At 41.7% G+C, this 22,281-nt stretch overlaps 1 protein-coding gene across 3 annotated transcripts in view; it reads right to left on the bottom strand.

Annotated features, from left to right (window-relative positions):
* Positions 1-22,281, bottom strand: part of esrrga (estrogen-related receptor gamma a) — a 178,569-nt gene that overhangs the window by 100,505 nt on the left and 55,783 nt on the right. For 2 of the 3 annotated variants that reach the window (XM_085452136.1, XM_085452144.1), the window contains exon 3: positions 15,413-15,492. The gene's annotated coding sequence lies outside the window, so the exon portion shown is untranslated. Of the gene's footprint in view, positions 1-15,398; positions 15,493-22,281 lie in introns of all 3 variants that reach the window. The other variant, XM_085452150.1, reaches the window with a different exon arrangement.

Here is a 22,281-nt window from a genome sequence, read left to right as displayed (position 1 = left end):
TCCAATATATTAAAAAGTTAAGGCTTTCTGTCCAGTAGATGTGTGTGTTAAATTATGGGTAAGATTGTGTGGCTTATACCTCTGAACTTTCAAACAATCCTGATGTCTGGGATCAGGTCTCTGGTTACCCCGGATATCTGACCCAAAGACCCTATTGTCACATATAAATCTACTGGGCAATGCTGGGAGTGTACTGGTGTGTTTGAAGTATGTGTAAGTACACGTTTTTGTCTAAATGTGGGAGTGGGAAAAGTAAAAGAGCGAAAGAAGGAAACACAACGAGAATCTTCAGAGTTTATACTTTTAAGTGTATGTGTGCTTATACTTTTTTTTTTCTTGCATTCCCTTCACTGCATGTTTTTCTCTTGAAGGTCACTGAAGAATAAATATCAGTTAGGGAAAGGCTTCTTGCTTGTATTCTTAAGCAGCTGGCAAAGGAGAATAAACAGCACTTTTACCACACATAGATAGTGTGCAAGGCTTAATGTGTTGAATGTCAGTGGATATCAGTTGGCAGGTCTTGTGCCGCACTCTGCTCTACACAGTCAACACTGCATTTAACCCCTAGATGACATTAAGAACTCATAAGCTCACACGTGCGCTGTGTGTGTATGATAGCATATGTATAACTATGCAGACACTGAAAATCCTTTTTTCTGAGATGGGGAACAGAGAGACAGAATTGAAATCAACACATGTACTGTATTAGATATTGTTATTAAATAATATTTTACCAACTTACAGTGATTCAAACACATCAGGCATGAAAAAGATGATAAAGTTTTGAACACTGGGGCCTTTGGATATGCCGCCGGGGAAAGAATATATTTAAAATCCAGGCTGCACGATCATGGCCAAAGTTATTATCATGATTATTATCAACACGGAGATCACAATTATTTGTCAAGATTATTCATGAGTTTTGTGACAAAAATATTTTTATTGGCGTGTCCATGTGGTGTGACATTCCTGCTAATGTACAAATCTGTGCATCAAAATTTGGTCCTCTTTACACACTTAAATCCAGCTGATCCCTTAGACAAACATTTTTAGACACTTCTCTCTGGTATTTGCTTTGGTGGTTTTAGTGCATTTTGGGGAGTTTGATGGATATGCAGATATGCATATTCCTTGTTAGTACCTCTAAATCTGACTTCCTTCCATATAGTCGATGATGATCCGCTTAGAGGGACATGCTCTTCAAACTGCGTGATGCGAGGAAGAGCTGTGACTGTCACCTGACTGTGGTCAGGTGGTTATTTAAGGTGTGTTTCATTTGCTTTTGATTTGCATTCTATTGGTGAACCACACATTTTCAATATTGCTTAATCACGTTGTTTTAAGTCAAAATCATGACTGAGGCTTAAATTCGGTTAACTGTGCTGCCTAGTGGCAGTGGATTTCAGCCTGATGCGATAGGGGGAAAAAACAACACAATAAACGTAATCTTATGTTCCTTTTTAGGTCATATAATATTTTTGTGATCATTTCAGTAAAAGTTGTGAACTGAAATATTCAGATTTGGTGTATTTTACTGCAAATTTTAAAATACACAGCAACAATGTCATAACCAGGAGAGATTCAGTGCTCTCTCCAAAGACATTTGATCAGGATTTCCATCCCAAAACTTGAATTCAATGTAGACCGCATGTGACATCTGGTTTGACACATTTGACTCTTTGTGAACATGTGTAACTTTTTCCTAAACAGTTGTTTTTGTTTTTTATTTTCCCCACTTATATCATTATTGTACTTTCTTTTTTTTTTTAAACTGGAAGAAAAAAAGTTGTCAGGGTGTTTCTCTCTGGTAATAAGCTACTGTGATCATTAGGTAAGTGAAAACAATAGCATCATCTTAATAAGCAGCTTAAAACAATCAATCCAAATAATTCAAGCATGACTTCTGTTTTTTTCCTCCTGCTAATGACTTCACTAACGTACAACAGTTCTCAGTTCATCCCTCCTTCTGTTCTCTACCCTGTCTCATTTCAACATTCATCTTCTCTTACCATATCTGTTTCATACCAAATTTTGCCAGTTTACTCAGTGTTTCCCTTCTTAAACCTGATTTCCTCTATAAGTCTCCATTGCTCCTCCAAACGAATTCACTGCCACCCTTTCTCTTCTGTCCCCCATCTCTCCCCATTCCCCTTTCCCTCATCCTCCCTGACAGAGACACACACATGCCCCTCTTCCTGTCTTGTCTCTCCGAACTCGCTCAAGCACAACTAAGCCGAGGGTTTGAGTCCCAATGAGAGCGGTTAGAGCAATCAGAGCTTTTCACACCCTCTGATGTTCTTAAAAGGTGGAGGGATCAGACGCCCCCGCTGTACCACGGCACTTCGCTGACATAGTACACAGTCACAAACACACACGTTCTTACAGACACGTGCGCACACACATGCACACACAAACACACGTACCCAAATGACTGCACAGATACTCACAACATAGTACAGCACACTCATGCATCCACATTCACTTGAAATCCAACATCCATACATGCACAAAAGGTCACATGAAGACACAGGTATAAAAGCACTATGATGAGCTGGCTAACAGAGAGCATACTGACAAACAAACAGCAAAACAACAATATTAACAGCAGAATTTTGGCTACTGTTTGAAATCAGTTTCAAATTTTACGTCTACTAAATAACACTTCACATTAGAGAAGTGCCCTGAAGAACTGTTTGGCTTTGCAGCATGATGAGTAAATGTCACCATGCCATAACAATTTTGCTGTGTATATTTGTGAGCGTGTTTCAGTATTACTTGAGATACCTAAAAACAGACAAAATACTCAATGTAACCATAGTAGCATCAGTATTTTAATTGATGTTTTTAAATAGGAAAAAATGCAGTATGCAATACACAAAGGAAGTAGACCAGCAAGGTTTCAGGTGAAAATGTTTGAGATAGTCCTTCCTGGTGTATCATTTAGGTCTGTGGGATCAGGTGTGCATGATGGTGTGATATAGAATGCAGTTAGGAAACTGAATGTACAGCTCCACGCTCCCCATAATGCGGCAAAGAGCAGTGACGCTATCAATTTACACCATAACGGACAACACAGTCACTTTGCACCAAAGTGAAAGACACCAAGACACACACAGTGAAAGACACACACAGAGCACAGGCACAAAGTTCAGGGGGATTAATTCACTGCATCATGTCATCAATCCTACCTTACCCCCTACTGTCAGAAAGGGAATAAAAATTTGTAAAAAGGGAAAACTGAAGTGTGGTGCCCTTAATACAGTGCTAACAGCTTCACCTTCTCTCCTGCTTTCTTCCCTTTTTTGTTACCTATTTTCTCTTTTTAGTTTTACCTAATTTTCTCCTCCTTTCACTCTCTTCTACTTTTCTATCTTCTGTTCATCAATCTACCCTCTCCTGCAGCCTCAGCCAGTCTGCCTTGATGAAAGGAGGCTCTTAGTCACATTGGGGTCAGTTTGTACACAAACACACACATACACACACCTTCATACACAAGAAAAGGGTCATCCTGGCAGGGTTACGCTGCACAAAGTCAGCTTCCCATAATGTGGCTGCTGTCGCCTGCATCACACCCTCATGATCCAATTAGGAGCCTCGATTCCTCCAATCAGCTGCTGTTTCAACCAACGGGGTAGGCGAGCAGGAAGAGGCAGGCGGGCAGCGCCAATCTCGTAAGTGCTTTTAGGGGATTAGAAGGGTGGAAAGTGGAGAGGGAGGGGAACAACTCTCTCCTCATCCTTGGTGCTCTTGTTTAGTTGCTAAGATCAGAACACTACAACACCCCTTAATTTGTCACACAAGTTTTCAGTGCAATGGCTGCTCGTCCGAAATAGAAGAAATCAAAGTTTGAAATTGTGAGAAGAAAACATATACGTTTCGCAATGGGAGATAATTAGATATGTAGGGTGACTGTGAGTGGAACAAAGAAAAGAAAAGGAAAGAGGGGGTTGTACAAACGAAAGACAGGAATTAACAAAACCTTTAATGCATCCAGAAATTAATTTAGGGTGAGAAGAGGGCGAATTAAGACTCAGGAGGCACTGCAGTACCTTTTGGCCTTGTATGATCTCTATGGGTTCTAGTAGATACACTGAACATATGAATTATATGAGATAAATGTATAACATCTTTAAATCAAATCATTTTAAACTACTGCTTTGGTAAGGTGCTATGAATACATTTCTGGGGTCTTGAGAATCACTGTACATGCACAAAGAATGTCGCTATATCAGTGTTTCCACACATTAATTTTTGCAGTGCAATAGCTTCTGGAAAAAGGGAAATAAATTAAGAGCGGGATAGAGAAAGACTGAGAGACAGAGAAAAGTCTTGATGAAGTTCGGATGCTCGTTATCGAAGCTACTAAAGAGCACAGAACACCACAGACCTAGTAAAATAATCACTGTTTTAAAAACAGGAAACTAATAGACTGCAGGGGATTATATAAAACCAAAATCCAAAACACATTTATCTATGTAAATATGAAGACATATTCTAAAAAATAATGCTTAAAAAGATAAAAAAAACAAAACCATACACACATCTGGCACACGACAACCTTGCATGCCTCGTGCCAATTGTGTAACCTGTGCAGCAAGTGAGCGTGTTATCTCGTGCTATCATGTGTTCTCTTAAATAAACAATTTAGTGAAAGCCAATATTGAGATCTCTGAAGAAAACAATAGATGTTTCCTTCCAAGGCTTTTAACCACTATCCACAGATAACGCAAATTATTTGCACACAAACTCCTGTGCATGTAAGACAAAGAAAGAGTCCAAGGCATAGAGGCACAGTACGTAAAAATGAGTGTTAAAATATCTTTAGTCAAACATGTAATATCTATAGTTGATAGCATGCAAAGTGTTTTTTGTGTAGTCACTGACCTCTGTTGAGACTTGCACGTATCGAAACTACGCCAACAGAGCTTAAATCATTTTTTGCTCCTGAACTGTAAGTTATGCTGACCTGTAGTTACATAATTAATAAAGTGACAGTTCGTAATGCAGTTAGGTCCTAGGAATCACATCCAAATGTGCTCAGGGTGCCTTCAGTTACTGTGATCTTTTTCATTTCAACAAGCCGCCTGCTGACCTGAGATCAATTATATCTGTGGAGACATTCACAAACAAATTCAAAACCTTTTTGTTCATACAGGCGTACACTCAACAGATGTGTGTGTGTGTGTGTGTGTGTGTGTGTGTGTGTATGCATGTGTGTGCGCATGATTTTTTGTTTTTATTTTCTGTGTTAAGCACATTGAATTTATTTTCCTATTAGAACAGAAATCCAGTAATCATGAATAGCTAGGTGTGATCTGTTACAACAAGAAAATACAGTAAAACATGTTTCATCACTGCTCTGATTCAGCATGAGATTAAGCTTTAGTTTTAGTCGCCATGTCTAAAATATAAATGCATAACAGAAATCACTGGGTTAAATTTCTAGCAGTAATGAAAAACACTGCATGAACAATAAACAATTTCTATCATTTTAACAACAAAGTGTTGAAATGATGTCCACATCACACACACACATCACTGTCCACATCACTTGGTGTCCACACACAGTTTAAAACTATGTGTGGACACCAAGTACCAAGCTGATTTTTCACCTCAAAAGCCAATCTCCAGAGATATACCTCAGCAGGCAAAATCTGTTTTGCTCTTGCCTTTTTAATGAAGTGCTAACGGGTCATACAGTTGCAGTCAAGATATTTCTCAACTTCAACAAGTTTCTTCTCATTCATTCCTCACACTAAGTGAGGAGAGGGACCAAAGACAGGTCGGGCTATACAAGCAAAAAGGAAGAAGAATAAAACAAATTATCTAGAGTCTGCAATTTTGGCCTAAACAGCAGCAAACTGTTACACGTCGGTCTTTTGTTCACCTTGAGCCTGTACAATGTCATTTAAATTATGTTCTTCTCCAAAACTTGAAAGGTTTTGGCAAAAACTATCCTTATCCTGAGCAGTCATAAGAAAAGCAATTATTAACCAACATTAATTGTTATCACAGTTAGTAGGCAGCAAGTGGCCTGCTTCATTATCAGTACTGCTTGATATCCAACTTTTTTATTTACTTATAAAGGTCAGCATTGTTGTGTTTATCTGCATGTTTGTGTTTTTCTGTATGTCTGTCGGTATAGGCTTGCACTTACCACTCTGCAGGTTTTATCTTTCTCCTAAGCGTTTTGCTTGAGGCGTCAGGACCTCAATTAAAAAGAACTGCTTGTAGCAGTCATGAGCTTGATGCGTGTGCACGCGTACACACACACACACACACACACACACACACACACACACACACACACACACACACACACAGACACTATATCTAAAATATGAATATTTCACTTTATCTAAGTCCCTTTACCTTGGAATGACCTGATTGTCCCACTATATGTGTGTATGACTTAATTTCCATAGAGGTATGTGGAAGTGCATTCAATCTAGTGCTTGAGCAAATACATGAAAACTAATACAGGCACAGAGGACTTGGTCCAATGACATGGAATATTTAGAGCATTAACACTCTCCTTTTTGTTAGGTTTTACATATTGGTCTGTTAATGATGCAGTGTTTGTCCTACATTCTCCACACTGCATGTTGTAATACATATATAAGACATAATCACACCACCATCTTCACCCACACTTTAAACATTCCCTAAATAATACTGAACACTAAAATTTTATTTTTTTAGGCAATAAATCAGTTCATTTATAACGAATAATACATTAATCAATTAAGGCAATAAATCACAATAGGTTCGTTCTGATATGCTTTAGAAACAGGAGACTTCAGCTGTGCACTGCACAGTTAAAAATCCCTCTAGAGCACTTTATCTTACAGCATTTACAGGCAACTGCATTGAATTTTACTGTGTACTGCTTGTTGTCTTTGCGTCCTTTCAAACAGATGATATTTGTACTTTTAGGTATATTTTTTCTATTTTAACAGCAACACTGAGTAAGTTTGTGCAGGCACACACACACACACACACACACACACACACACACACACACACACACACACACACTCTAAAATAATGAAATTAACAGGGCGATCCCTTTTTTTCTAGTTCCTCTGTCTCTCTTTCTCCATGGTCCATGGCCCCAGTAAAAAGTGTCTCAAAAAAATGTTACACACATTCTGTGTGTGCATTAATCAACTGTGGCAGCCACTCTCTCTCTAATTACCAGACTTCTAAAACAAATTCCCTCACTCGCCCGAGTTCAGGCACATGTAAAATCAGGCAGCACGTGTAAAACAAGTAAGATTATGAAGGAACGTGGTTTGTAGAAGGCACACCATGTATTAGAATTCAAATGGTTTAGTTTAGGACCAGATAAAAAGCAAGAAGTACCTTTAAAGTGAGCAAATTACGGTCGTTCCCACTTCTTTCAAAGTAAAACAACAATATAAACAAATAAAAAAAGACCCCACAGCTTCCATTCTCTCAATATTGCTGCTACCAACCATATCTGTGTCCTCTCTGTCCCTTCACCCTGTGCTTGCCAAAACACTTCGCCTTCATGTTAACAAGAAAAACAAATAGACCCAGTAACATGAAACCTCTCAATGACAGTTACTCAGGGGTTCTGCTAGTGTATTATAAGACTGGCAGCATTTCTGTGCACTATTTAGAGTAAGCACAGTAGATCATTCACAGTTATGTGTGAACAAGGTTGACAAACAGCAGATTCTATGCTGTTCACTGCTATAGCCTATGTTAGTTGCTCTTGATATTGTCTGCACATACCCAGCCCAGCTATTCCGTTTGTGCCTGAGACACTGAACTGTAGTGGGCAGATCGATTTAAAAAAACAAAACTTAATTGCAACACACTAATTCAGTCTAATATTTGGATGTATTAATTTGGTACATTTTTATTATAAGTAGACAAACCATGTTTCAGTAGAGTTAGACATTGGTATCAATTTCAAAATCCTACATCACCTCATTCTCAAGTTATTGCACTCATAAGATTTTTGACTTGACTCCTGACCTTGACCTTGAGGTCAGAGACACTGAGATTCAAACTTGTCTGACATTTTTAGTAGATGCATGTATGATACTAATTTGATACTCCGACGTTGCCTCATTCTCAGATCGCATTCACAAACTTGGTTATCCAAACCAACTTGCCCACCCGTCCAGCACAGTGACAAACTTGTTCAGGTGATGGGTTGTAAAAGGCACCATACTTTTTGCGCATGCTTCTTCCTATCTCTATGAATATTGGATATTAGCATCTACAGTATACCCCATCCTTCATTAGTGACCACATGCTTATTTCCACCCTTAATACATGTGGAAAGTGCTTTCTTCATATCTTCTCATGATTGTAAGTGGCTAATCACATTTTATGCAGATACAAAAAGCTATTGTCTGTGAGTCTGACTCTGCCTACCATCCTAAGTTGCTGCAAGTAGAATTTGAACTGGCCAAGGCATTCAAGCATCAGTCATGGATTCAGATGCCATTCAAGGTACGTGCAGTTCAGGAACTATAATAATACTTACACCTCAAATGCACCATTTTAAGTTTACGGAAAATGTATCAACTTTTCTCATTTTCTAACACTGTGTTAGGGTTGACGTGACGAATCCTACTTCCGGGCCTAAAGTAGTCTGCGTTTAATATGGCTTTTGTGTTGTTAACATCTTTAATGTTATGTATTTTCTTCTATTTAATCTCAAAAAGCTCCTAAAACAGTCAGTGATCACTGTTGACCTCCCTCGGCTTTTATTACCGCTAATCATTTATTTAAGCTCAGTTTTTAAAACCTTAGGATGTAACTACAGCCCAGCCCATGCAGCAGTATATGAATGACTAACCTCGTATTGTGGATGGATTATCTCAGTTGTTCTCCTGGCTGAAGTTTGGTCCTTTTAAAGCATCCTGCCATGCGATTACATTTGTTCCTGAACACCGAGAACACTCACGTTAACTTTTATCGAGTGGAAAAAAAGTTAGCTTGTTTATGATATGCTAACATAGCTGTGTCGCAAGCGGTCACTTAGCACATCATTATATACCAGCTAGCCAAACTTCAGTAACCCTACAAACGTCACTGCTGTTTAGTTTTCTGTCTTCATTTATGTTGGAAGTGATAACAGAGCTGTACGTTTGAATTTGTTTCCAAAACCCCGCAGTCAGGACATGCTATATTGTATTTAGATAGAAGCTAGCGAGCTAACTTCCTGCTAACTTCTAATTTCGTTAAATGTCATAAATTCCGTTTTCATGGATGCCTGGATGTTAAACTCAATTGTTACACCTGGTAGAGCAGAACGCTGATCATTTTATTAAAGATGAAAGACTTTAGACAGTTTTCAACTTTCAGTAATGCCATAGTGATCGTTTGATATATGGACCTGCAGCAGAGTTTAGGCCCAGACACGGCTAGTGACGTCAGACTGAACAACCGGATAGACGACATCAGTACTTTGATGTGAACACAGGCTAACTAACATTCCTCTTATATAAGCCACCTTATCAGGTTGTGAACTTCGCGCCATATGAATGTGTTGTGCTGCTCCAAATAGGGTTTTGGTTTTTTAAAAAAAACAAAACAAAAACTGCTGGCCTTTATTACAGCGAGCAAATTGAAAAGATGTCAGAGGTGGTAACTCAGAGATTTTTTGTAACCGACTCTCTTACATATGCATTTCTGGGAGTGTTTTTCTCAATACCCACAATGCAGGGAGGGGAATATAAAAATTAAGCTAGCAAACAGATATACTAACATTTGTGACACACAATTAACTGTTAACGGTAACACTATTTAAGACAAAAAAAAAGCAAGTCTTATATTTTGTGCTTAACAGTTTAGTTTTTGCTGTGCAGATGGGGGATTGCAGATTTAAGAGCAACTGTAATGTTCATTTAATTTATTTGGAACGCCAGAAAATAATGTGATAAAAAGTATAAATTACCAAGCCTCAGAATTCTAAACTTGCTCAATTAACTCAGAGATGACCTAGAATCTCTAACAAAAAGGATTCATCCAATAACAACGGCAACAAAATTTCTTCCATGTCTTCAATTTTTGGTGTCAGGTTGTGCAAAGTGAAATGTCTGGATGGACATCAGGCATTGGCAGCCTTTATTAAGACTGCCAATGCCTGATGTTTTACCTGATGGGTAAAACAGTTTTTTATCCTCTGAATTGATTGGATAGTTTTAAGGTGCCATATGGTTTTGTTGTGATCAATACAATTACATGTCTACATTTTAAAAACACACTTTCTTAATATCATTTCATTCTGTTATAATTTCAGGACCATGGACAGTGCACACAGGTGAACCTACACAAATTCAGCTGCATACACTTTGACCAGATGTGAGATATGTATGGTTGTATCTTGCCATGTCCCCTTAGGTGCAGCCTTTTTTGCACAGCTAACTCTACTCTACTCTAGCAATTAAGCCAGAGTACTTAAGGCCACATACAGTCCAGTGAGCCTTTGTGATGCAGCTTGTGAACTTGTGTGTGGTACCCTTTCTCTGTGTGAGAACCTTTTTAACTTTGTTTTGTTTAGTGACCATGTTTTCAGTTGTATTATGTTTTCTTTCCTTTGATAGTGGCTTCCCTGTGTATTTCAGTTTAATAAAAAACCAAACAACTTTAACAATTTTTGTCTCCATAACTTCTTTGTTTTTTCAACACTTTTTACTTACTTTCCCACATCCCATGGACTTTTTTAGAAGGAATGTAAGTATTATTCATCTGTCAAACAAGTTAAAAGGGTGTGAATAGCTTACAGTGCTACAATTATAGAATCCTGTTTCAATTATAATAATTCTTTCTGCCAAACAGTCGGCCTACATTCAGCATATACTGCTATGACCTATATTTCTTTGCTGTTAACAGGTTAAGCCAGTCCTGCTTGTCAATACATTTTCTTAGTTTGTAACACTTGTACGTTTGGAAGGTTTGGCATGTCATACTGAAATTAACTGACTGCGCCTGTATGTAGAAAAAAGCACAAAATTTGTAAGTCACCTGTAAAACTAACTTGGTGATTGTGTTGACATATTATGTTGCACCATTTAGTAAATCTGACCCATCGTGTTCACTTTTCAATAACTCAACCCCAGGTTTGTTTACTTCTGATGCAAAAAAAAGTATTTTGCTGTGCTAATCTATGGCCAGCAGAACCTACTCTAAGGAAGCGCTGCTATCCATCACGACTGTTATTATTCCTTGCCAGATCGAAGTGGCATCTGAGGATGCTATCCTTTCAAAAATCTGTCATCTGTTTATACCACCTGTTAACATCACCAAACACTTGTCTAACAGCAATCAGAAAAGCTACTGAGAACACTTTACCTTACATTGAACATAGAAGGATGAAAAAAAAGGAGAAAAATTTAACTGGGCAAGAACAATCCAAAATCTGCACTACTCACCCATCCACCACTGTCAGTCACATTCAAACTGACAAAGGCTGGGATTGTGAAATAGACATTTGTAGTTTTCTGACTGATGAATATCCATTCAGGACTCACAATTCTATTCAGAAATAACATGATGCTCGAAAATTCCTCCACACATTAGGAAGTGCCAAATGAAGAGAACTGGAGAAAGTGAGAGAGGGAGATGAGTATGTGTGAATAAATGATACATATGCTTCCTTTTATATTTAAGTGTGTCTCTGTCTGACTGTGCCAAGCACAAAAATTATGGTTGGCACAGTGGGGGCCAAAGGGTTTAAGATGCTGGACTCTTGGAACTGACTTCCTTGAGTCTTGTTGGGGATCCTACTCATGTGTTGTGTTTCCCAACCATCTATCTCCTTATTCTGTCATCTTTCCAATCTGTGCCTCTAATAGCCTAAAAAGAGCAAATAAACATTTCAAAAAGAATCCATTACATAAAAATCTGTATTAATAAAATGAATGATTAATTTAATGACAGAATGACTGAATGAATGAGCTGAGAGCTCCGCTCTTACCAGGGTAATCAGCCTATTGATCAGCTCAGCTTTTCTCATAGAATTGACCATTTCTTATAGATGGTCAATACTTGGGCCACTTAGAGGTGACTAGGCAGTAAGAAGTCTGTTGCTCCTAATGAGCGTGGAATTGAGTCACATTTCAAAGAAAGAACAACATAGTGACTGTGTTCCAAGTCATCCAATCATGTCAAAAAAAAGATCACTCACTGATTTTAATAAATTACTGTCCTGCTCTATCATTAATGGAAAGTAAGTGTAAGTATTTTCTTTTACTACTATGCAAGTGCAGATTTTATACTTGATCAATTGTGACAGCCAAAAAAACAGGATGAAATGCAGAGGTTAGGACACACACACACAGCTGAGTGGTGGGAAGGGAAGGGAAACTTGAGTTGAACTAAGAGTGGGATGACAGGAGTCCAGGAATAGTGGCAATCAATGGATGGAAAGATGGATGGATAGAGGGAGGAAAAGAAGGTGGGGGGGAAGTGGGAGAGTTGAAGGGAGAGATGAGTGGTCTCCTGGGTGGAGTGGTGATAGTCTTGCTGTGTGTCTGTGAGACCAAATCCTTTCCAAACTGAAGGGAGAACAATAGGAGGAGAAAACCCACAGGTAGGGGAACTATGGGGGAGGAAACGAGAACAGAGGAGAGTATTGTGCATACTGATATATGTATCTTTATTCAAAACACTATGAAAAGCGTCTGGAGGCCACAACTTTTTTATATTGGTAACTCCTAAATATTTATTTATCAAAGTCAAGCACTACTTCCCAGCAGCTCTCATATGTCTACTTTATTATTAAGGATTTCAAGGAGTAATTAGAGCAGATGCACCTTGCCTTAAAAAGGGCAGAGTGGAGGTTTCTGGAACAACTTCACCTACTTCCAAGATGCATGGAGAAAAGTATAGAGTCTGATGAAGTTAAAGCTTCAGCAACGCTTTGTTTAATTGTGCATTTCAGCTTGTGGCCTTCATCGTCATGCTCATCATCAGAGTTTAAATATCATATATACAAATAAAAATAAACACAACCAATCATGTACATGAATAAATAAATAAAAACAGATAAAGATTTTTTTAATAAAAAATAAAATAAAAACGATGAAACACTAAAGTTGTGCTTTATCATACAAATAAAATATAGTGAAATAATAAAACTATAAAAGAAAATTAGATTAAAAAGACATTTATTAGGAGCCACTATCTAAACTTCTTAAATGATACTTCATTCATACATCCTGGAACAAACTTTAAGATAGAAAATCCATCCTGTTTTTCCTGAAAGAACTTCCATTACTTCCTCCCTGGTTGAAAGCCACAAGTTGTCCTTCATACCACATGTGTTGCTGGCGCATTAACCTTGTAAAACAAGGGCTAAAAAGCCAAGAGTGGGAAAAAAATGTACAGTTTTATCAAATCAAATTTTAGGCTGAAAACAAGCAGTGGTGTATGTTGGCAAATCGAGGAATGGTGCTAAATCTTACAACACAGAATTTCCTCTGAGAAACCTAATTCACACCAAGTATCTGCAATCAGTTCAAATTTATGTCTCAAAATTATGATTCTCAAAACAAACATTGCAATAAAATGGTATTAATCTCCACAAACACTGTCTGTACAAGGTCTTAAAAAATAGACACGATCTATCAAGGGTAAAGCAAACAAGAGACATGTGAAGAAGCGGCATAAGTGGTGCTTTTATGAAACTCATGAGTTCCCAAGTAAGGGTAATTTCTTTCATAAGTAGCATGCACAACCACACAACCACAATTACTACACACAGAGACACACACATCACTAGAATAGCTGTAAAAACAGGTATTGATGAGAAGGCCTAGTCAATGACCATCAGAGGAAAACAGAGACCGCCATTAGCCAGCCAGTCAATTGCTAAAGCATTCTGGGTAATTCTAGCGCACACATACACCCAGACATGGGGATACACACATTGACAGCAAGAGGACACCCCTCAGGGACATCTTAACCACGTACACACATATACACACACACACTGAGACAAAAATTAAGGCAGGATGGCTTTTATACTGTCATGCTTTGTCCTTTCATTTTTCTATCTTGTTCTTTTTCCTCCATGCTCTTTATATCTGCCTTACTCTTCCTCTGCTTTTTAGCTGTTTTTTAGTCACTCCTTCTTTCTCTCACACCCAATGTCTCTCTCAGGGGTAAAGTGGTTGTTGGTTGCTCCTAGGGGGTCTTAACCAAGTCTCATTAGTGCAATAAAGTAGTTTGTGTGTGTGTGTTACTGTGTATGTGCATGAGTGGTGGTGATGATTGTGCATTAGCTAGCCATCTAATCAATGGGAAAAACCACTGAGCCCGGGTCCCTGCTTATGTTACCATCAGAGCTATTTATACGGAAACACACGTGTCCAGACACGCAAAAATCACAGCATATGGTTATGTGACAGCCATACGCTGTCACACAAGGATACGGGGAGTTTGACTCATGCCTTTCAATTCATACTCAACTTCAGCTTCAACACGACAAAATTTCTTTCCACTGTCTCACCCTCCCTCCGCTCCTCTCCCCCACTCTTATCTGTCTTTTCTTGTGGGAGTGAGACAGATTAACGTCAATGCTGGTTTTACTTATCATACTGTAGCCAGCACAACCCTCCAAGCAACAGAATGGGAGCAAACTGCAATACAATCAACACTGGGTGCAAGCAAAGTTGTACTACAACTGCAGGACACGTGCAAACACTGCATGGCAACATATTGGTTGGCACCCTTTTACTAATGTGTGGCATGGTTATGGTGGTTGGTTTTACTGATAGATTTAGAGCTGCCTCAAAATGCCAGCTTGATTATCTTGGGTATTTTGAGGTCCTTCTTTCAGACCTCAAAGTCTCCAATTACCTATGACAAATAAGCATATACGAGCAACATACAACTGATGATGATAAAACAAACAGCTCTTTTGTCCACCTACTGTAGGTTTGATACAATTTCTGATATAGATCAGTTTCTTCACTTTTTCATGCACACATTTACAAACACAAACATTAACACACAAACCGTTAAAGCTTAATGAAGCAGAACTCAGCCTGGTGCCCATTAGCTTCATAATTAATAATTTCTCCCTGCCTCCTAACACACTTATCAACTTGCAGAGGAGGTTGCATGCATGTGTATGTGTGTGTAATTAAGTGTGTGGGGTATGTGTGTTTGTTTGTGCCTGCCAGTGTCTGTGCACTTTGGCAGATAAGAGATGTAGTTGGTAAGGGAAATGGCATATGCGTGCAGACATGATCGTTTGCATGTCACTGTTATGTGAAAACCTTTAACTCGATTCAAACTACCGGCTTTTAAATGTTTAAAAGTTGACACTAAATTGATGGACAATTAATGTGAAAACAGTAGCAAAAAAGAAGCAAATTATAAGCAGAACAGTCTTAAAAATTACATACATGAAATTACATACCACCGTGGAGGGGGATCCATTGTGTATTCTCCATTTCCTCTTTCTCCCTTCTACTTGGAACTTGTTTTTACTGCTATGATCTATAGATTATCCGAAACGTAAAAAGAGACAGCGAGACAGAAGGAGAAAAGCAAAGGGAAAAGAAAGAAAACATGAAATTGTTAGAGAGCAATATCATAGGCCCTCTTATCTAATTCAACAAACTCTATTCCTTCCTTCCTTCTCTTTTTTTATTTCGTCATGTTTCCCCCATTCCTTTTCACTGCACTCACTCTACCTATATCCCATTCTTCACCTCCCTTCTCTCTATCTCTGTGAATAGAACATCAAAAGCCTCTGAGTTAGATGGGGAATGACAGTATTTGCTATTGGTATGCAGGAAGACATGTCTGCTCCAAAGTGTTAGTCTAAAGGCCTCGGCTAAGTGTTTGTCAAGACATAAAGCCATTGTTCTCGTCTCCTCTCCTCTCAGATCTCAGACCTCTCCCTTTTTCTTTCTCCATCTCCTTTTCTCGCACCACTTTTGTACTTTGATGGAACATTTTACTTCAGTGTGTGTGTGTGTGTTAAGTGTATATATGAGTCTAGTATGAGAAGGGTTTGTGTGTGTGTGTATTGTGTGTGCCACTGTGCCTTAAGAAATTAAGCACTGCCGCACAAAACATTGCTGTTTATTTTTCATAAATTTAGATATTTCCATAACAAGCTGTATCCAGTAAATTAACTACAAAAAAGTGTAAACCTTGAACATACGCTTACTCAGGATAAAAAGATTTCCTGGTAAAACTTTTTCCTCACCTTTCTGGCAAACAAAGGAATTTAAATCAAAAATAGAAAATAATTAACCAAATTACCTGTTCATTGCCAATATAAACAAACAAATCATTCTAACATCATGGTATAACAACTTTCCAATGTTTATTGCTTGCCAGAATCGTTTACATTGGATACACACACACACACACACACACACACACACACACACACACACACACACACACACATATATATATATATATATATATATATATATACACACATATACATATACACACATATATATATATATATATATATATATACATATATACATATATATATATATATATAGCCAGGCTATATATATATAGCCTGGTATACAGGCTATACAGCAATGACATTGGAATGTCGTTCGGACTGGAGAAGTGTAGTCGGATGGTAACAAAGAGAGGGAAGGTAGTCAGAACTGAGGGGATTGAACTACCAGAAGGCAACATTGCAGACATAGAGGACAGTTACAAGTACCTGGGGATCCCGCAGGCGAATGGGAACCATGAAGAGGCCGCTAGAAAGGCTGCAACCACCAAGTACCTGCAGAGGGTCAGGCAAGTCCTGAGGAGTCAGCTGAATGGTAAGAACAAGATCCGGGCCATCAACACATACGCCCTGCCCGTGATCAGGTACCCTGCTGGGGTAATAAGCTGGCCAAAGGAGGAGATAGAAGCCACTGACATAAAGACAAGAAAGCTCCTGACCATGCATGGAGGGTTTCACCCCAAGTCCAGCACCCTGAGGCTGTACGCTAAGCGGAAGGAAGGGGGCCGGGGACTGGTGAGTGTCAGCACCACAGTCCAGGATGAGACAAGGAACATCCAAGAATACACTGGGAAGATGGCCCCAACTGACCGAGTGCTCAGTGAATACCTCAGGCAGCAGAAACCCAAGAAAGAGGAGGGAGACGAGGAACCATCATGGAAGGACAGGCCCCTGCACGGTATGTACCACCGGCAGATAGAGGAGGTGGCTGATATCCAGAAATCCTACCAGTGGCTGGACAAAGCTGGACTGAAAGACAGCACAGAGGCACTAATCATGGCAGCACAAGAACAAGCTCTGAGTACAAGATCCATAGAGGCTGGGGTCTATCACACCAGGCAAGACCCCAGGTGCAGGCTGTGTAAAGATGCCCCAGAGACTATCCAGCACATAACAGCAGGGTGCAAGATGCTAGCAGGCAAGGCATACATGGAACGCCATAACCAAGTGGCCGGCATAGTGTACAGGAACATCTGTGCCGAGTATAACCTAGAAGTCCCGAGGTCAAAATGGGAGATGCCCCCAAGGGTGGTGGAGAATGACCGAGCTAAGATCCTGTGGGACTTCCAGATACAGACGGACAAAATGGTGGTGGCTAACCAACCGGACATAGTGGTGGTAGACAAACAGAAGAAGACGGCCGTAGTGATCGATGTAGCGGTTCCCAATGACAGCAATATCAGGAAGAAGGAACACGAGAAGCTGGAGAAATACCAAGGGCTCAGAGAAGAGCTCGAGAGGATGTGGAGGGTGAAGGTAACGGTGGTCCCCGTGGTAATCGGAGCACTAGGTGCGGTGACTCCCAAGCTAGGCGAGTGGCTCCAGCAGATCCCGGGAAAAACATCGGAGATCTCTGTCCAGAAGAGCGCAGTCCTGGGAACAGCTAAGATACTGCGCAGGACCCTCAAGCTCCCAGGCCTCTGGTAGAGGACCCGAGCTTGAAGGATAAACCGCCCGCAGGGGCGTGCTGGGTGTTTTTTTTATATATATATATATACATATATATATATATATCCATCCATCCATCTTCATCCGCTTTATCCGAGGCCGGGTCGCGGGGTAGCAGCCTAAGCAAAAAGGCCCAGACCTCCCTCTCCGCAGCCACCTCCTCCAGCTTATCCGGGGGAATACCAAGGCGTTCCCAGGCCAGCCGAGAGATATAATCTCTCCAGCGTGTCCTGGGTCTGCCCCGGGGCCTCCTCCCGGTGGGACATGCCTGGAACACCTCACCCAGGAGGCGCCCAGGGGGCATCCTTGTCAGATGCCCGAACCACCTCAGCTGGCTCCTTTTGATGTGGAGCAGCAGCGGCTCTACTCTGAGCCCCTCCCGGATGGCCGAACTTCTCACCCTATCTCTAAGGGAGAGGCCAGCCACCCTTAGGAGGAAGCTCATTTCTGCCGCTTGTATCCGCGATCTCGTTCTTTCGGTCACTACCCACAGCTCGTGGCCATAGGTGAGGGTAGGGACGTAGATCAACCGGTAAATTGAGAGCTTCGCTTTTACACTCAGCTCCCTCTTCACCACGACGGACCGGTGCAGCGTCCACATTACTGCAGCTGCAGCCCCAATCCGTCTGTCGATCTCCGGCTCCCTTCTCCCATCACTCGCGAACAAGACCCCGAGATACTTGAACTCCTCCACTTGGGGCAGGAACTCATCCCCGACCCAGAGTGGGCACTCCACCCTTTTCCAGCTGAGAACCATGGCCTCAGATTTGGAGGTGCTGATCCTCATTCCCGCTGCTTCACACTGCGAACCGTTCCAGTGCGACCTGGAGGCCCTCACCCGATGAAGCCAACAGAACCACATCATCCGCAAAAATCAGAGATGAGATTCTGAGGCCACCAAAGCGAAAGCCCTCCGCCACTTGGCTGCGCCTAGAAATCCTGTCCATAAAAATTATGAACAGAACCGGAGACAAAGGGCAGCCCTGGCGGAGACCATCACCCACCGGGAACGAGTCCGACTTATTGCCGGCAATGCGAACCAAGCTCTTGCAACGGTTGTATAGGGATCGAATGGCCCGTAGCAATGGGCCAGACACCCCATACTCCCGCAACACCTCCCACAGGACACCCCAAGGGACACGGTCGAATGCCTTCTCCAAATCCACAAAACACATGTAGACTGGTTGGGCAAACTCCCATGCACCCTCAAGTATCCTCGAGAGGATAAAGAGCTCCAGTGTTCCGCGACCAGGACGAAAACCGCAATATTCCTCCTGTATCCGAGGTTCGACTAGCGGACGAACTCTCCTTTCCAGCACCCTGGCATAGACTTTCCCAGGGAGGCTGAGGATATATATATATATATATATATATATATATATATATATATATATATATACCCGACATGGTTCACGCCTACTGGCTGAAGAAGCTGACTGCACTCCACGAGCGTCTGGCAGCACAAATGAACCAGCTGCTAGTTAACGAGAGACACCCGGAATGGCTAACTGAAGGCCGGACGGTCCTGATCCCCAAGGACCCCAAGAAGGGACCGGTCCCCTCCAACTACCGACCAATAACCTGCCTCAGTACTACATGGAAGCTCCTGTCAGGCATCATATCGGCTAAGATGAACAGGCACATGGGTCAATACATGAGCGGGACACAGAAAGGAATTGGCAAGAATACCAGAGGTGCAAAACACCAGCTACTGGTAGACAGAACAATCAGCCGAGACTGCAAGACCAGACTGACCAACCTGTGCACTGCCTGGATTGATTACAAGAAGGCCTATGACTCAATGCCCCACAGCTGGATACTGGAATGCCTAGAATTGTACAAGATCAATGGGACCCTAAGAGCCTTCATCAGGAACTCAATGGGGATGTGGCGTACAACACTAGAGGCCAACTCCAAGCCCATAGCACAAGTTACCATCAAGTGCGGGATCTACCAAGGAGATGCTCTGTCCCCACTGCTGTTCTGCATAGGCCTGAACCCCCTCAGTGAGATCATTAACAAGACTGGCTACGGATACCGACTACGGAACGGAGCAGTTGTCAGCCACCTCCTGTACATGGATGACATCAAGCTGTATGCCAAGAGTGAACGAGACATCGATTCACTGATCCACACTACCAGGCTATACAGCAATGACATTGGAATGTCGTTCGGACTGGAGAAGTGTAGTCGGATGGTAACAAAGAGAGGGAAGGTAGTCAGAACTGAGGGGATTGAACTACCAGAAGGCAACATTGCAGACATAGAGGACAGTTACAAGTACCTGGGGATCCCGCAGGCAAATGGGAACCATGAAGAGGCCGCTAGAAAGGCTGCAACCACCAAGTACCTGCAGAGGGTCAGGCAAGTCCTGAGGAGTCAGCTGAATGGTAAGAACAAGATCCGGGCCATCAACACATACGCCCTGCCCGTGATCAGGTACCCTGCTGGGGTAATAGGCTGGCCAAAGGAGGAGATAGAAGCCACTGACATAAAGACAAGAAAGCTCCTGACCATGCATGGAGGGTTTCACCCCAAGTCCAGCACCCTGAGGCTGTACGCTAAGCGGAAGGAAGGGGGCCGGGGACTGGTGAGTGTCAGCACCACAGTCCAGGATGAGACAAGGAACATCCAAGAATACATTGGGAAGATGGCCCCAACTGACCGAGTGCTCAGTGAATACCTCAGGCAGCAGAAACCCAAGAAAGAGGAGGGAGACGAGGAACCATCATGGAAGGACAGGCCCCTGCACGGTATGTACCACCGGCAGATAGAGGAGGTGGCTGATATCCAGAAATCCTACCAGTGGCTGGACAAAGCTGGACTGAAAGACAGCACAGAGGCACTAATCATGGCAGCACAAGAACAAGCTCTGAGTACAAGATCCATAGAGGCTGGGGTCTATCACACCAGGCAAGACCCCAGGTGCAGGCTGTGTAAAGATGCCCCAGAGACAATCCAGCACATAACAGCAGGGTGCAAGATGCTAGCAGGCAAGGCATACATGGAACGCCATAACCAAGTGGCCGGCATAGTGTACAGGAACATCTGTGCCGAGTATAACCTAGAAGTCCCGAGGTCAAAATGGGAGATGCCCCCAAGGGTGGTGGAGAATGACCGAGCTAAGATCCTGTGGGACTTCCAGATACAGACGGACAAAATGGTGGTGGCTAACCAACCGGACATAGTGGTGGTAGACAAACAGAAGAAGACGGCCGTAGTGATCGATGTAGCGGTTCCGAATGACAGCAATATCAGGAAGAAGGAACACGAGAAGCTGGAGAAATACCAAGGGCTCAGAGAAGAGCTCGAGAGGATGTGGAGGGTGAAGGTAACGGTGGTCCCCGTGGTAATCGGAGCACTAGGTGCGGTGACTCCCAAGCTAGGCGAGTGGCTCCAGCAGATCCCGGGAATAACATCGGAGATCTCTGTCCAGAAGAGCGCAGTCCTGGGAACAGCTAAGATACTGCGCAGGACCCTCAAGCTCCCAGGCCTCTGGTAGAGGACCCGAGCTTGAAGGATAAACCGCCCGCAGGGGCGTGCTGGGTGTTTATATATATATATATATATATATATATATATATATATATATATGCCGTTAGCACATGATTCTCCTTATGGGGACCTGATATGTTTAATATGCTGCTGAGAATATAGCCCAGAAGAAGCATATAGTATAGCTTTTATTTTGGAAAGAGCCATTTCTCTGTAATAAACTCTCTTTTCCAAAGATGAGTGTTTTCTCAATCAGATAGAATTATTATTTTATTTTAAAAACTGTACGTTTGAGTTAAAATATATATTTATAATTTTAATAAATGACAAATTAAAAAAGCATGAAAGTTTTTTTGTATCGAAAAAATATCGAACCGTGACACCAAAGTATCGAACCAAACTGAACCGTGAATTTTGTGTATCGTTGCACCCCTAATATATATATAGCTCGAGAAATACCAAGGGCTCAGAGAAGAGCTCAAGAAGATGTGGAGGGTGAAGGTGACGGTGGTCCCAGTGGTAATCGGGAGGCTGGGGTCTATCACACCAGGCAAGACCCCAGGTGCAGGCTGTGTAAAGATGCTTCAGAGACAATCCAGCACATAACAGCAGGGTGTAAGATGCTAGCAGGCAAGGCATACATGGAACGCCATAACCAAGTGGCCGGCAGAGTGTACAGGAACATCTGTGCCGAGTATAACCTGGAAGTCCCGGGATCAAAATGGGATGACCGAGCTAAGATCCTGTGGGACTTCCAGATACAGACGGACAAAATGGTGGTGGCTAACCAACCGGACATAGTGGTGGTAGACAAACAGAAGAAGACGGCCATAGTGATCGATGTAGCGGTC

This window comes from Copadichromis virginalis, linkage group LG1 (assembly GCF_057382275.1).
Source record: "Copadichromis virginalis isolate Kocher_CV1m ecotype Utaka linkage group LG1, C_Virginalis_male_GT1.1, whole genome shotgun sequence".
NCBI lineage: Eukaryota > Metazoa > Chordata > Actinopteri > Cichliformes > Cichlidae > Copadichromis > Copadichromis virginalis.
The sequence above is the reverse complement of the archived record's forward strand: the minus strand, read 5'-3'. Positions and strand labels throughout refer to the sequence as shown.